This window comes from Physeter macrocephalus, chromosome 21, assembly GCF_002837175.3.
Source record: "Physeter macrocephalus isolate SW-GA chromosome 21, ASM283717v5, whole genome shotgun sequence".
In the NCBI taxonomy this organism is placed as follows: Eukaryota; Metazoa; Chordata; class Mammalia; order Artiodactyla; family Physeteridae; genus Physeter; species Physeter macrocephalus.
The window spans coordinates 20578573-20593572 of record NC_041234.1 but is presented as its reverse complement, the minus strand read 5'-3'; the positions used below and the strand labels follow the sequence as shown (position 1 = coordinate 20593572).

Here is a 15000-nt window from a genome sequence, read left to right as displayed (position 1 = left end):
CATGGACTTGAGGATATGGGGAGGGGGAAGGGTAAGCTGTGACAAAGTGAGAGAGTGGCATGGACATATATACACTACCAAACGTAGGGTGGATAGCTAGTGGGAAGCAGCCGCATGGCACAGGGAGATCCGCTAGGTGGTTTCTGACCACCTAGAGGGGTGGGATAGGAAGGGTGGGAGGGAGGGAGATGCAAGAGGGGAGAGATATGGGAACATGTGTATATGTAGAACTGATTCACTTTGTTGTAAAGCAGAAACTAACACACCATTGTAAAGCAATTATACTCCAGTAAAGATGTTAAAAAAAAAAGATGTGGCAAATATGTACAATGGAATATTACTCAGCCATAAAAAGAATCAAAATTGAGTTATTTGTAGTGAGGTGGATGGACCTAGAGTCTGTCATACAGAGTGAAGTAAGTCAGAAAGAGAAAAACAAATACTGTATGCTAACATATATATATGGAATTTAAAAAAGAAAAAAAATGGTCATGAAAAACCTAGGGAGGAATGGAATAAAGATGCACACCTACTAGAGAATGGACTTGAGGACACGGGGAGGGGGAAGGGTAAGCTGGGACAAAGTGAGAGAGTGGCATGTACATATATACACTACCAAAAACACACCATTGTAAAGCAATTATACTCCAATAAAGATGTTTTTAAAAAGGTACTAAAAATAAATGAAACCAGAAAAAAAAAACAAGAAAAAAGAAAACAAAAATAGAAACACAACACAAGAAAACCAATGTGATGCAGCAAAGCATCTCATTGCTTTTTGAGAGGAATGAGTTCTAAGAGGTAGTTTATAGCAGTAAACTTTTAAGAGAAAAGAAGGATCTCAAAAGAACAACTGAACTTTACCCCTCAAGGAATCAGTAAAAGAAGAACAAACTAAGCCCAAAGTTAGTAGAGGAAGGAAATACTAAATATCAGAGCAGAAATAAATGAAATAAAGAATAGGAAAACAATAGAAAAGATTAACGAAACCAAAAGTTGTTTCATTGAAAAGATGAACAAAATTTACAAATTTTTAGCTAGACCAAGAAAGAAAAAGGACCCAAATAAATCAGATCGGAAATGAAAGAGGAGACATTACAACTAATACCACAAAAACAGAAAGGATCATAATACTACTATGAACAATTATACACCAACAAATTAAACAACCTAGAAGTACTAGCATATGAAAAAAACAAAACAAAACAGATAGACCAAAAGAACAGAATCCAGAATCCAGAAATAAAGCCAAGCATATAAGGTCAACTAATATTTGACAAGGGAGCCAAGGGAGCCACTCAATGGGGAAAAGACAGTCTCTTCAATAAACGATTCTGGGAACACTTGATATTCACATGCAAAAAAATGAAAGTGGACCACCTACCTTATGCCATCGACAAAAATTAACTTGAAATGAATTAAAGACTTAAATGTAAGACTTGAACTCATAAAAGTCCTAGAAGAAAACAAAGGGAAACAACACAGGCAAGAAAAAGCAGAAATAAATGAGACTACACCAAACTAAAACGCTTCTGCATAGCAAAAGAAATGATCAAGAAAATGAAGAGGTAACCAAAAGAATGGGAGAGTTTATTTGCAAACCACATATCCAATAAAGGGTTAATATCCAAAATATACAATGAACTTACACAACTCAGCAGCCAAAAAACAACCAAATTTAAAAATGGGCAATGAATCTAAGTAGACATTTTTCAAAAGAAAACATACAAATGGCCAACAGGTATATGAAAAGGTGCTCAACATCACTAATCATGAGAGAAATGCAAATCAAAACCACAACGATACATCACACCTCACACCTGTTACTATGTCTATTATCAAAGACAAGAGATAATAAATGCTAGTGAGAACATGGAGAAAGGGGAACCCTTGGACACTGCTGGTGGGAATGTAACCTAGTACAGCCACTGTGGAAAGGAGTATGGAAGTTCCTCAAGAAAATAAAAAAACAGAAATACCATGTGATCCAGCAATTCCTCTTTGGGGTATATACCTGAAGGAAATGAAATCACTATCTGGAAGAGATTTCTGTACCACTATGTTCACTGCAGCATCATTTACAATAGTCAAGACATGGAAACACCTAAATGCCTACCAACAGATGAATGGATAAACACACACACAAACACACACAAACACATTGGAATATTATTCAGCCATAAAACAGGAAATTCTGCCACTTGTGACAAGATGGATGAATCTTAATGCATTAGGCTAAGTGAAATAAGTCAGATACTGAAAGACAAATACTGTATAATCTCACTTATATGTGGAATCTGAAGAGAACCAGACTCATAAAAATATAGAGTAGCCTGGTGGTTGCCAGGAGTGGGGGCAGGGAGTGGTGGTGAGAATGGGTGAAGATGGTCAAAAGGTACAAACTTCCGATTTTAAGATAAGTTCTGGGGATGTTATATAGAGCATGATGATTACAGTTATCAATACTTACTGTATATTTGAAAGATGCTAAGCAAGTAGACCTTAAAAGTTCTCAACATCTCAACACACCACACAAAAAATTATAACTATGTGAGGTGATGGATCTGCTAACTAACCTTATTGTGGTGGTGGATATGTTAAGTAACATTATTGTGGCAATCATTTCACAATATATCTATGTATCAAATCATCACATTGTACACTTTAAACTTATACAATGTTATATATCAATTATATCTCAAATAAAGCTGGGAAAGAAAGAAATTAAGCATATATGAAATAGAGACAATCAGGGAATAAATATGCGACTGAAACCTGAGAACTACTTGTGTAAAACTGGAAAATTTTCTATCTCAAGTTCTTTGCAAAAGGAGGGAGCAGAACTAGATGAGTGTTTCCCAAATTGTGTCCACAGGATGTTAAAAGGTGCATTATTCAGAAATAGGGCTCTGATCAAATAAATGTAAGACATGCTGTCTTAAGGTTAAACAGGTTTCTTTATTATAAAACTTTTCAGAGCCTTAAAAATGCTAATAAGCAATGAGACAAATATAGTCTCTCAATGTATTTGGCTATACAATCCTTTTTGTGAGCAATCAGTATTTCTTAGGAGTTCTATTCTTGGGAGCTCAGTTTGGGAAACTGGACAAGATAACTGCTAAAACCTCTTGCAGCTCTGAAATTTCATTACTTTCTAACAAGGCATTAATTGTATGGAACAAAATTAACATAAGGTAAATCAACAAAGAAGTCAAAGGGGCTTGATTCTCAGAGAATTTTGGAGCCAAAAGGAACTTGAGAAATCATCTAATGATTTCTCATCACCTCACCTTTTATTTAAAGCAGCAGACCCACTCTCAAAAAATCTTATGCAGAACACTAATGTATAAAATGGGTTAGGGCCAAAGTTTTCAGGTTGAATTGAAGTGGAGGGCTGTAGTCCCACTCACTGGGATTTCCCCTTGAGGTGCCCTAGAAACACCTCGTCGGAAAGCAAGAGTTTAGTGAGCCCTGACCCTTCAGATGAAGCTATTCTGGGAAGGCTTTAGGAAAGAGCTGGAACTCTCATACATATTCACAGGAAGGTCCTTCACCCTTCCCAGTATCATCTCAATTTTCACTGTCACCCCTCCAAATCAGATAAGTAAAATAAGCATTATGTAAAGAGAATTATAAAACCTTTTTGGCTCCAAGAAAAACCATAAGAAAGTCAATACACTAAAATGCAATCCCTACACAAACAAGATGCTATGGAAGAGTTAAGCCAGGGAGTCACATGGCTAAATTTGGATTTTAAGAAGTTCTCTGTGGTGGCAGCAGGGAAAGGAGATTTGGCTGGCAAGGCTTCTTGTATTTTATTTCTTGTTTATTCTTTAATATTTAATAGTCTTTTTGAAAAGAATCAAGCCATTCTCAGTTGTGTTAGGGGAACCACTAAGGAAAGGGTTGTCAGGCATAGGCCAGGATTTTCAAGAGGACTTGCCTCTCCAGAGGTCAACATGGTGGAAAGAACAGGCTTCAGAGGAAGCTCTCTTCCAGGCGAAGACAAAACCAAGGAGGTAAAGATCAATATTACCCGTCAGGTGACTCACCTAGTGTTCCAGTAGTAAACTTGCAAAGATCCGAATCTTGTTTTAAAGAAGACAGTTTCCTTACAGAGGTATGGAGCTTAAGGCCTACTGCCAATATTGCCCCCAAAACCCTGTATTCCCCCAGTCCCAGGTTACTACCCTGCTTCTTCTCCTGTTGCCAGGGTTTAGCTTTTTCTTTCTACTCTGATCCCCTCTTGCTTTATTCTCTTCTTTCGGCTGCTGTGTGTGTGTGTGTGTGTGTGTGTATGTATGTATGTATCTAAGTCTGTATACCTCGCTAAGCAGCAGTATTCATGAATCTTGACTCTTAGTCAGATCCTCATCCCAAACTAAATATCACTTCTAAAGTAATGGCAACACACTTAAAAACAACAACAAAGCAGCTTTTAGCCAGACATTAGGAAATCTAAATATAAATCACTGTTCCATGGACTTACCCAGCCTGGCATTAAACATTCTCGACAAGCAGGTTCCACCTTCATCAGCAGTCACCCTACATTGCAGCCAAAGTGGCCTCTACTCATCCCTTAAGTATGCTTTAAACTGTTCCAGCTCTATTCCTCTGCGCTTTTTCTCTGCAATGTCCATACCTACTAAGATTCCATTCGTCCTTCACTATCAGTAGTGTGGCCTTTCCTCATCACATGGACAGGAAGTAATCTTTGTTTCCTGTGAACTCTCATACAATATGGAACTTAGGTGCTATGTCATAGAGATGTGCATACCTTACAGTATCCATCAGACTGTCCAGTTTTCAGAGGGTAAGCAATTTGTCTTCAACATCTGTGTCTAGGTTGTACAGGACACCAGATCATTCCCAATGAGGGCTCTAGGGGCCAGACTTAGAGGAGGCTCTCATACCTGGTATACTCAGGACACACTGTTTGCCTAAGTTTCCCTTAGTATAGAGCAATGCATCAAACTCCAGTCATTTACATACCACCTTAATCAATTTTATGATTTTTGCTAAATGCATTTATTGTCTACACTTAATGTTTCCTTCAATTAAGCCATTTTTTTTTAACTTCAGTATCCACTGTAGCCTTGTCCTATAAAATACTATGTGAAATCATGGGTTCAAACGTTATCTTTTTCTAATGCATATAAAAATGCATAACTATTAAAGTTCTAATCTTGCATATCACAAGCAGTATACTTTGTGGAACACCGTTCACTCCTGTCTTCAATCAATTAAAAAAATACTGGGGGTCTTTTACTTGCCAGGCACTGTTCTATTCTTTAAAAGGGCATTTGTTCTCAACTGGAGGCAATTTTCTCCCCAAAAGACGTTTAGCAATGTCTAGAGATATTTTTGCTTGTCACAACTGAGGAGGGGTGTTACTAACCTCTAGTGGGTTGAGGCCAGGGATACTGGTAAACATCCTTCAGCTCACAGAACAGTCCCCCACAACAAAGAATTACCTGGTCCAAAATGTCAACAGTGTCAAAGTTAAGAAACCCTGCAAACAAAAGAGACAAATTCTCTGCTTTTTTGGAGCTTACAATCCAGTAACAACGTTACGGATGCTACTGTCTTCCAGTACATTCAAGTAACATTCATCAGTCTACAGTTTTTAGGATTTCTTCTCTGTGGTGTGAATTTCTTATATACGGAAGGCATGCTGGTACTGAGCAAATTTCCAGAACTGTGGCCTCTTAAATAATGGCAGGTTACGTATATCCCGACAAGAGTTCCCCCACCAGGTCAGAGTGTGGGCTTTGCCACCACATGTACCAGGGTTTGAGGCCCGCCTTGCCAACCACTAGCTATGTGGCCTTGCGCAAGTTATTTAACTCTCTAAGTCTCAGTTTCTCCATCCATAATGGAGTTATTATTGGTAGCCCTGATTTCACAGACTTTGAAGGAAGATTAAATGAGAACAGCTAGAACAGTTATTGATAACAATAAACAAACAGTGAGCAGGACCTGTGAGGATCATAACAAAGACTTCCTTTTCCCAAAATGTCTTGGTTCAATGTAGTTCTGGTGGTCAATCTGGTTCACTACATTAAGTGTAAATATTACTACTTAAGACAGAGGGTAGAATAATATATATTTTATGACCTGAATTTTTAAAAATAAAATTTGATTTTAAAGTTTTAGCTTCAGTTGCATGTCCTATTTAAGTTTGAAATGTGTGCCCTCAGTTCTTTAAGAGCCTCCTTTGCCGTTTTTGATGTCCTTATACACGCTTGCCTCTCTCTTCCCAGCCTTCCAGTGACAATCACAGCCTGGAAACTCCTAATCCCAGTAGTGATTCTTCTTCCAGTAATCCTCTGAGATTCAATTTTATCTAGCTCTTTATTAGTTCTGAAACACTGCAGGGTACATTTTAATTTGTAGAGAAGCACTTCAATGATGGTTTTATTTTTTAGCCACATGGCTCTCTCATGGTTGATTAGGTAGGTCAATCACTTCAATGTCCTCCACTGTGGAGGACACAAATATGCACTTGCATTAATTTCTGGCCACCTTACTAAAGGCTTTGTCAGTTCTAGTCTCCTGCTCTTCCCCAAGCCCCAAAGTCCTTCCAATTTTTAAGAGTAAGAGGGCCTAAGGGCCCTGTGGCATACTCCAGAGACAGATGAAGTCCATTGTCTCCTAATGGTGTCTCTTAAAGCCCCAGCTCTCTTCAGCTGCCAAAGGGCCCTTCTGTAAGAGATGGGTTTATTCTACTAGGTTTCTCAGAGCTCCCTCTCTGTACCTTCTCCACTTCCACATCCTTCAAATAATAAAGATTCAACTGGTATATGATGAATATCTACAACAGTAAGACCGTTTCACATACATCATCTTATCAGTGCTCACAACAACCTTATGAGATAGGTACAACAATACATCTTGATAACTGATAAAACTAAGTTTCAAAGAAACTGACTCACTCATGTTCACATCATCAGTAAGCAGGGGCATCCCAGGATTGTTGTTTTTAACTCATCAAAACATCTGCATCAAAACTGCTTGTAAGTGTACACAGCTCAATGACTTCACAAACACACCTGTCTAACTGGCATCCAGATTAAGATTCAGAACACATTCCACAGGATTTTAACCTAGGGGTTCTGACACCAAGTCTAGCACTCTTTAAATCATGTATGTAGTCATTCAACAAATATTTACTTACTGCTTACTAAACGTCAGAAATTTGGTAAGCACTGGGGACTTGATGGTGAATAAGACAGACTTGATCCCTGCCTTAATAGAGCTTAGAGTCTATAGGGGGCCATAATAATTAAAAAACAAAACAAACAAAAAAAACCCCATACATCGGGACTTCCCTGGTGGCACAGTGGATAAGAGTTCACATGCCACAACTAAGGAGCCCTCGAGCCACAAATAAGGAGCCCACCTGCTGCAACTAAGACCCAGCACAACCAAATAATAATAAAATAAATATTACAAAAAAACTATACATAAAGGAACTTATGTTATTAAAGGAATTTAAAGAAGCTCAGTATGGCTTCAGCATGGCAAGTGGGAGAGAAGAGAGGTTGGAGAAAGAGATAAACAGTCAAATCATACAAGGATTTACTGGTTGAAAAATAGTTTGGATTCTAAATGTAGTGGAAGACCGCTAAACAATACCCCTGCATTCATAAAACAACCTATTCCTAAAGAGCTTGCTTAATTCTTCAATTATTCTAACTTTTGGGTACTTACTCCACGCCATTCACTTCACTAGGCCCGTCAACCTCAATGTATAAATATAATAACTGACATAAAGGCTTTGTTTCGGTCTGTTCTCCAGTTATCCTCAGATTTGGGTAGAGTAATACGTAGCCAATTCAGCACAACCATTTCTTCAATTCAGCAAATATATCCTATGTGACTACTCAAATACATATTGTGTTTCTACCACATGCCTAGGTACTGGGGAGACAGCAGTAAATAAAAAAGACAAAAATCCCTGCCCTCATGAAAGTTACAACCTAGATGGGAACCTGTGCTTGTTTATTGAAACAAGCAAAACATATAGCATACTAAATCGTGATAAACAGTGGTGCATACAAAGGATAAAAAAATAAAGCAGGAAAGGAAGACGGGGATTATTAAAATGACTATCTGTGTAAACAAGCACTTCTTTTTGAATACTTGTCTTTTAGTAGTTTATCAATGACACAACTGTTGGTGGTGTATACCAGGGGTCAGCAAACTTTTTCCATAAAGGGCCAGAGAGTAAATATTTCGAGCTTTGCGGGCCAAGTGGTCTCTGCTACAACGATTCGACTTTGTTGTAGCACAAAAGCAAGCACAGAAATGCATCTGTGTGTGTCTGTGTTCTAGTAAAACTTTATTTATGGATACTGAAATTAGAACTCTATATCATTGTCATGTTTCACGAAATTTCCTTTTAAAATTTTTCAACTGTTTAAAAATGTAAAAATGATTCTCAGTTCACGGGCCACACAAAACAGGAAGCAAGCCATTATTTGCCAACCCCAGGAGTATACTGTGAAATGGCTTACTGAATTTCCATAAATCAACAAGTCAAAAGAAATACAAGTAGGCCCAGGATAAATATTGTTGAAATATAAAGATCTAGCACTATCAATAACAACAGTTAGAAAATTCTCTAATAACTTTTAAGTTAGAGATATTAATTTTATATGATAGTGGGACTTATATTTCAAGTACAGAATAAAATATTAAAGACAATGGTGTAACTATCTAAATAAATCATGCTAATGCTATAGAAGTACCTCAGTGAATAAAAAGAAGTCATCACAACTTACATCAAATAATCTAGATGCCCTATAAATCACTTGAAGTCATCGGTATTTCCTAACAGAAACCATTTATTTCATCCACAGTAATGTTTCAATTATCACTTCCACCCCAATAAAATACAAAGCCATATATCCAGCCTTGACCTTTCCCCTAACTTCCATAATTCCAAATGCCTCAGAGAAATCTACACCTGGATATTGTGCCACCACCTGAAACATCACGGATCTAAAACCAAGTATTTTCTCCACCACATACATAAAGTAGCTTCCCCTCTAAATTCCATAACTATAATATTGATATCGTCATTATCTCATTCAACCCAAGTGTTGTGGGATTGACATTTTAAGATATTTAAAGTTTTATTTCTCCCAAGAGTTCATTTTTTTCCTTTTCTTTCACCCTTACCTACTACTGCCTCCACAAGTAGCTAAGCCAATCTGTGCTCACTGCTTCAAATGAAAGATAAGCTTGGGTCAGAAAAAGAGAAAAAAAAAAAATTCCTAACTTTGTCTTCCAAGGTACAGCAGAGACAATATGACTGAAGAATGTAACGAGAGCGTGGGTTCCCCCTTCAATCCCATCCATTCATTCCCCCATCCCAGGCTAGAAAGGCTCCCTTAGGTTAAAGGGAGGAGAGAAGTCAGTGGGCCATAGGACAGAAAGGCCAGATCTGCAAGGACCAAACAGGTGAGTAACGCTGGGCCATTTTAGTGAGGGGCATTACTTGAATGCCCAAGAGTCTCTTAGGAGTGGTTTTAGCATCAACAGACCACAAGTGCAAGCACATGGACAGAATCTTTCCTGGTGGTGCATGTTGAGGGCTTCTCTCGGATGGTGCTCATCCCCTTGCTGATGACCTCCCTGCTAGAAGGATGCCTGCCTATGCCTGAGGCTTTATTCAGTCCCCATCCAATCTGCCATGTAGATAGCCCACTCTGCAACTTCCCTGGACCATAAATCCTGAAGAAGAACAGACCACCGATCACTCCTTGGTGGCGATGGTGGTTACGGTGATCAGGGCAAGCCCTGTACTCTGAATTAGCAAGGTGAGGAAAGTGGGGGTGGAGGGGTAGGCACCTGTAACTGCTAACCTGATTTCTTACACCATAAATGAGTTTTGCGTGTTTTTTGATCTTCATTTAAATGGAATCATAGTGTATGCTTTGGGAGTTAGCTTCTTCCACTCAACTTCATGTTTGTGAACATCTATACTGTTGCATGTGGTTGTAGTACATTTATCCTCACTACCCACCCCCTATTAGTTATACATTCCTATTTATTTATTCATTCTATCACTGACGGAAATTTGGGTTGTTTCCAGTTTAGGGGAAGTTGTAAAACACACCCCTGTTTCATGGTTTACAGCAGTGGCAGTATCCTTGGCTCAATCTAACATAAACAATCAGTAAGACCTACTCACTCTTCCTTTGCTGTATCTCTAATACCTGATCCCAGTCTTTCCACACTCACTACTTCAAAATGTAATCTTATTTCTTCAAGTTGATAGTAAGCTTTCCAAGGACAAAAAATATCTTAATTCTTTGGATCTTTCACAGGATATATACTTAGTATATATTCAAGGAATAATTATTGTACATGTATAACCACTACTGTCAAAGTGACCACTAACAACTTTTAATGTAGAAATGCAAGTGGCATTCTGACATCTTGACTCATAAGGTCTTGGGATTTTTAAAGCATCCTATTTTGTGTATCTCTCAGCAAATTAAATGTCCCTAAGACATCACCTAAATACCAAAAGAGCGTGGCATTAAATACATACCTTTCCTCATCTTTAGTAAGGAGCTCAGAGGGAGGTGATAACAGAAGAAATAGGAGTGAAAGGAAGAAACAGGTGCCAGTAATATATTTGAAGGTAGGACACTATCAACTCACAACTTTAGTATCATCAGGAGAAACTGAGAACCCAGGCTTTTAGCATAGCAACCCACGAGAACAATAACAACAGGAGACAATAAAACAGTGCTTTGTCATCAGATCATTATGTATATTCCTTTAATCTTTGTAATCTTATGAGTTAGGTATAGTACTAGCATTAGCACGAGAGGTACAGATAAGGAATCTGATGCAGAATAATTAGGCAATTTGTCCAAGGTCATACAGTGTGCAAAGTGGCAGAGCTCAAACTCTAACCCAGGCAATCTGGCTTACATGTTCTTGACTGGGAGAGGGGGATTTCTTCCTCCAAATGGGGTGAGAGTTCTACAATTTAAACAAAAAATCAGATTGAGCTACCTGTGAGCATACCTAAGTGTGGATTTTAAAGATGCTTTTTACATATGTAAATAAAACTTTTCAGCCATTAAAAAGAATGAGAGGAGGAATTATGATAAAGAGACAGGAGGAAACTTTTTGGGGTGAGAAGTTATTCATTATCTTGATTGTGATGACAATTTCATGGGTGTATACATGCACAAAAAATTATCCAGTTGTACACTTTAATTATGTGCATGTATGTCAACTGTATGTCAATTATACCTCAGTAAAACTATATGCAAAAATGATGAAATAGATCTATAGATGAGCCAGTCATAAAAAAATGGATGCCCACAATGTATTGAGTGGAGAAAAAAATTATGACAGTATTCATTATAATTCATTAAATACATTTAAACGTGTAAAAACATTATACACACATATATGTATATAAATAAATAAATGAGAAAATAAATGTTACCTGTGGGGTTTTTCTTTTTTCTAGTCTGTGGTAATATAAGGAGCTTTCAGTGAGGCCTCTGTCAACAGGTAGGTGACTGAGCCACCTTGAAGCAGATCCTCCAGCCCCATTCGAGCTGTCACATGATTGCAGGCCCCAGCTGACATGTTGTTAGCAACCCTGTGAGAGACCCTGAGCTAAAACTGCCCAGCTTAGCTACTGCTGGATCACTAACTCTCAGAAACTGTGGGAGATAATTATTATTTTAAACTTCTAAGTTTTGGGGTAATTTGTAATGTAGCAGTAGATAAATAATACAGTACTTATTATTCATTTATATAAAATATTATTAAAGCATAAATACATAAAAGTGTATAAATCATAAGTATATTCCTTGTTGAATTTTCATAAAGTGAGCACAACCTATGTAACCAGTACCCAGATCAGAACACCGAACAGAATACTGGCACCCCAGAAGCCCCCCCAACCCCCCCTCCTGTCTAGTCACTACCTCACAGCAAGGGTAGCCACCAGCCTGATTTCTTACATCATAGATGAAGTTTGAGTGTTTTTGAACTTCATATAAGTAGAATCACAGTGTATACTCTTCTGGATCTAGCTTCTTCTGCTCAACATGTTTATAAGATTCATCCATATTGTTCTATGTAGTTATGGTTCGTTCGTTCTCACTACCAATTCCCTGTTAGGTATATATCCCCGTTAATGTATTCATTTTACTACTGATGGACATTTGGGTTTTCTCAAGTTTAGGTCTACTACAAATAGTGCCATGAACATTCTTATACATGTTTTTGTATGAATGTACGTAACTGTTTTTGCATCTATGCCTTAAAATGGAATTAATGGGTTCACAGGCATGCCTATATTCAGCTCTACTCATTACTTGACCAACACTTTTCCAGTGTGGTTGGACCAATACACATTATCAGCAGCACTAGAGCAGAGTTCCTGTTGCTCCACATTTTCACAGTCTTTTTCATCTTTCCTACTCTGGTGGGTGTTAATGGTATCATATCATATATTTTCCTGATGAGTGATGAAGCTGAACACCTTTTTGAACATTAATTGGCCATTTGGACATCTTATATGAAGTGCCTGATTCAAATATTTTGCCCATTTAAGCAAATATTACTTTTAAGATGAGCAAAATGCCATAATTTTCTAAACTAATAGATTCTCTGTGGTATTGTAAAAACAAGTACCTTTGAGCAGAAGAGAGCCATCAAAAATAAAAGGAAAGTTAGAACTAACAGCAGGAATATGGTTAGGTACCTCTTCTAAATCTAGAAATGTTCTGAAAAGAGAAACAAGAAAAGCAGTAAGTCAGAAAGAACCTTCAACGTGGAAATGAGACAAAAAGGGAGAGGCTATTATGAAGATGATGCATGTGGGTAGGATTTGCATGTGGGTAGGATTTGCATGTGGGTAGGATTTGCATGTGGGTAGGATGGGAAGTGCAGCACACACAGGACGTAACTCAAGAACCATGTTAGCCATAGTCACTGTCCAGAAAAGCTTTTCTGAGGAAAACAAGGGGCAGAGATGGGCGTTACCCCTACTATATAGTACTATATAATTCAGAGCAGTTCAGTGCTAGTAGGGAAAACAGTAAATATCTGCAAGTGGAAAAGTGTATCACCTACAAGTGTGGTCCCATTACATCACACTTCTCAGAGAGAAAAAATGGTAATTTATATATATCCTTGAATAGCCAATAAATACATATCACCTTCTTTTAACCTCACAAGCCACGTTAGGTTTTACTTTCTTTTTCTCTTTTATGTGTTACCAGAATGCACTATGGCATTAGCTGCTTATTTTTAGTTTACTGATTAAATTTTAATATGACTCTTCAGATAGCAGAACAATCGGTTAAAGAAAGTTAATACTGCTGGACAAGATCAATGCATAATGGACACCATGTGTGAGTGAAAAAGTAGAAGAATAAACAATGTGGCTTTGGTTGTATTACCTTAGGCAAACCACAGCACAAAATCTTAGCCCTAAACGCAACAATACTGGTGCTTTAAATGTGATCATATAAGTAATTCAGGTTTATAATTTTTTTAAATAAATGAGGTCAAATATACTAAATAACTTCAAGAGCTCAACATTTACAATTCAACCAGAAAAAAAACCTTTCTCACATTCTTAACAGTCCCACTATCCTACTGTGTATGCACATGACAAAAATGGCATTGAACTATCATAACAAATAGTATATCGAACAAATCTGATATACCTCTAAGGCTTTAGAAGGAAGACCTCTTTCTATGACATGTAATAAGTTGCATCACTATTTAACAAAGCATATCATTGTAGTGAATATGTTCAAGGATATTACAGTAAAGCTACTGGGAGAACCAAAATTTAATGGTTTGACACAGATCATTAAACATTAAATTAAAACATTAACCTCAATTCTAAAGAAGGTTTATTTCGCAGGATGACTTTCCTAATAAGATTTATAGCTTCTTCAGTAAAAACTATTTCTGAGTAAAGGTCCATTTCCTATAAGTATCATTCAAATGTTTTTAAAGGAAATTTGTCTCAAGAACAAAATTAAGTTCATAATGCTACCCAACAATAAGAAACACATTCTATAAAGGCTCGTGTCAGGTAAAACTAAAAAAATGTTTTTTTCCTTTGCAAACTAGTATCTTGTCCTGCAGAAGTAGCCCACACAAACTCACAAGGATAGATTTCTAGGAGAAGCTATTATACTGATGTCATTGGGCAACATTGACCACATAGGTTAAAAAAAATAAAAATCTCAAGATGATGGGGAATGTTAGGTTTGAATTGTCTGTTGCTATTATTTTTAAATTCTACCACTCAATCTAATTGAACTGGAGAGCTATGAATTCCCAGACAAAAAGCAGAAGAGAAATGAAACCAAGGTCCTGGAGAATCCACAAACTAGAAAATGAGCTTAATCACATTTGACTACAAATCACCAATCCCCAAAGGGAGATTTAATTTCATAATCATGCCCTATTTTGTTTAATGCTGGCAGGGATCATGCAGATCTTGTTTGATTCTATATCCTCACACTCATCACTCTACTTGACACACACTAGACATGCAAAATTTATTGAATAAAAAATTTATTGAATAAATAAAATATTGTATTTTAACAAGTTGAGCTCATGATACTCCATTTTGTGTCCAACTTTTTTCATTCATACATCATAATAATCTTCCTATGAAATTAAATATTTCATAAACATGATTCTTGATGGCTACATTATATTCATGTACCATAATTTAATCATTCCCTAAATGTTCTACCATTCAGAAATAAACTTTGTCCCAGAGATAAACCCACGCACATATGGTCACCTTATCTTTGATAAAGGAGGCAAGAATATACAGTGGAGAAAAGACAGCCTCTTCAATAAGTGGTGCTGGGAAAACTGGACAGCTACATGTAAAAGGATGAGATTAGAACACTCCCTAACACCATACACAAAAATAAACTCAAAATGGATTAAAGACCTAAATGTAAGGCCAGACACTAT

At 37.2% G+C, this 15000-nt stretch overlaps 1 protein-coding gene across 5 annotated transcripts in view; it reads right to left on the bottom strand.

The window, feature by feature from the left end:
• Positions 1-15000, bottom strand: part of PRRG1 (proline rich and Gla domain 1) — a 159643-nt gene that overhangs the window by 102751 nt on the left and 41892 nt on the right. Inside the window, exon 2 of one of the 5 annotated variants that reach the window (XM_055081684.1) lies at positions 5399-5512. The exons of 1 other annotated variant lie outside the window; for it this stretch is intronic. The gene's annotated coding sequence lies outside the window, so the exon portion shown is untranslated. Of the gene's footprint in view, positions 1-4052; positions 4168-5398; positions 5513-10953; positions 11005-15000 lie in introns of those variants that run through there. 3 more of the 5 variants (XM_007121417.4, XM_007121418.4, XM_055081685.1) reach the window with 3 other exon arrangements.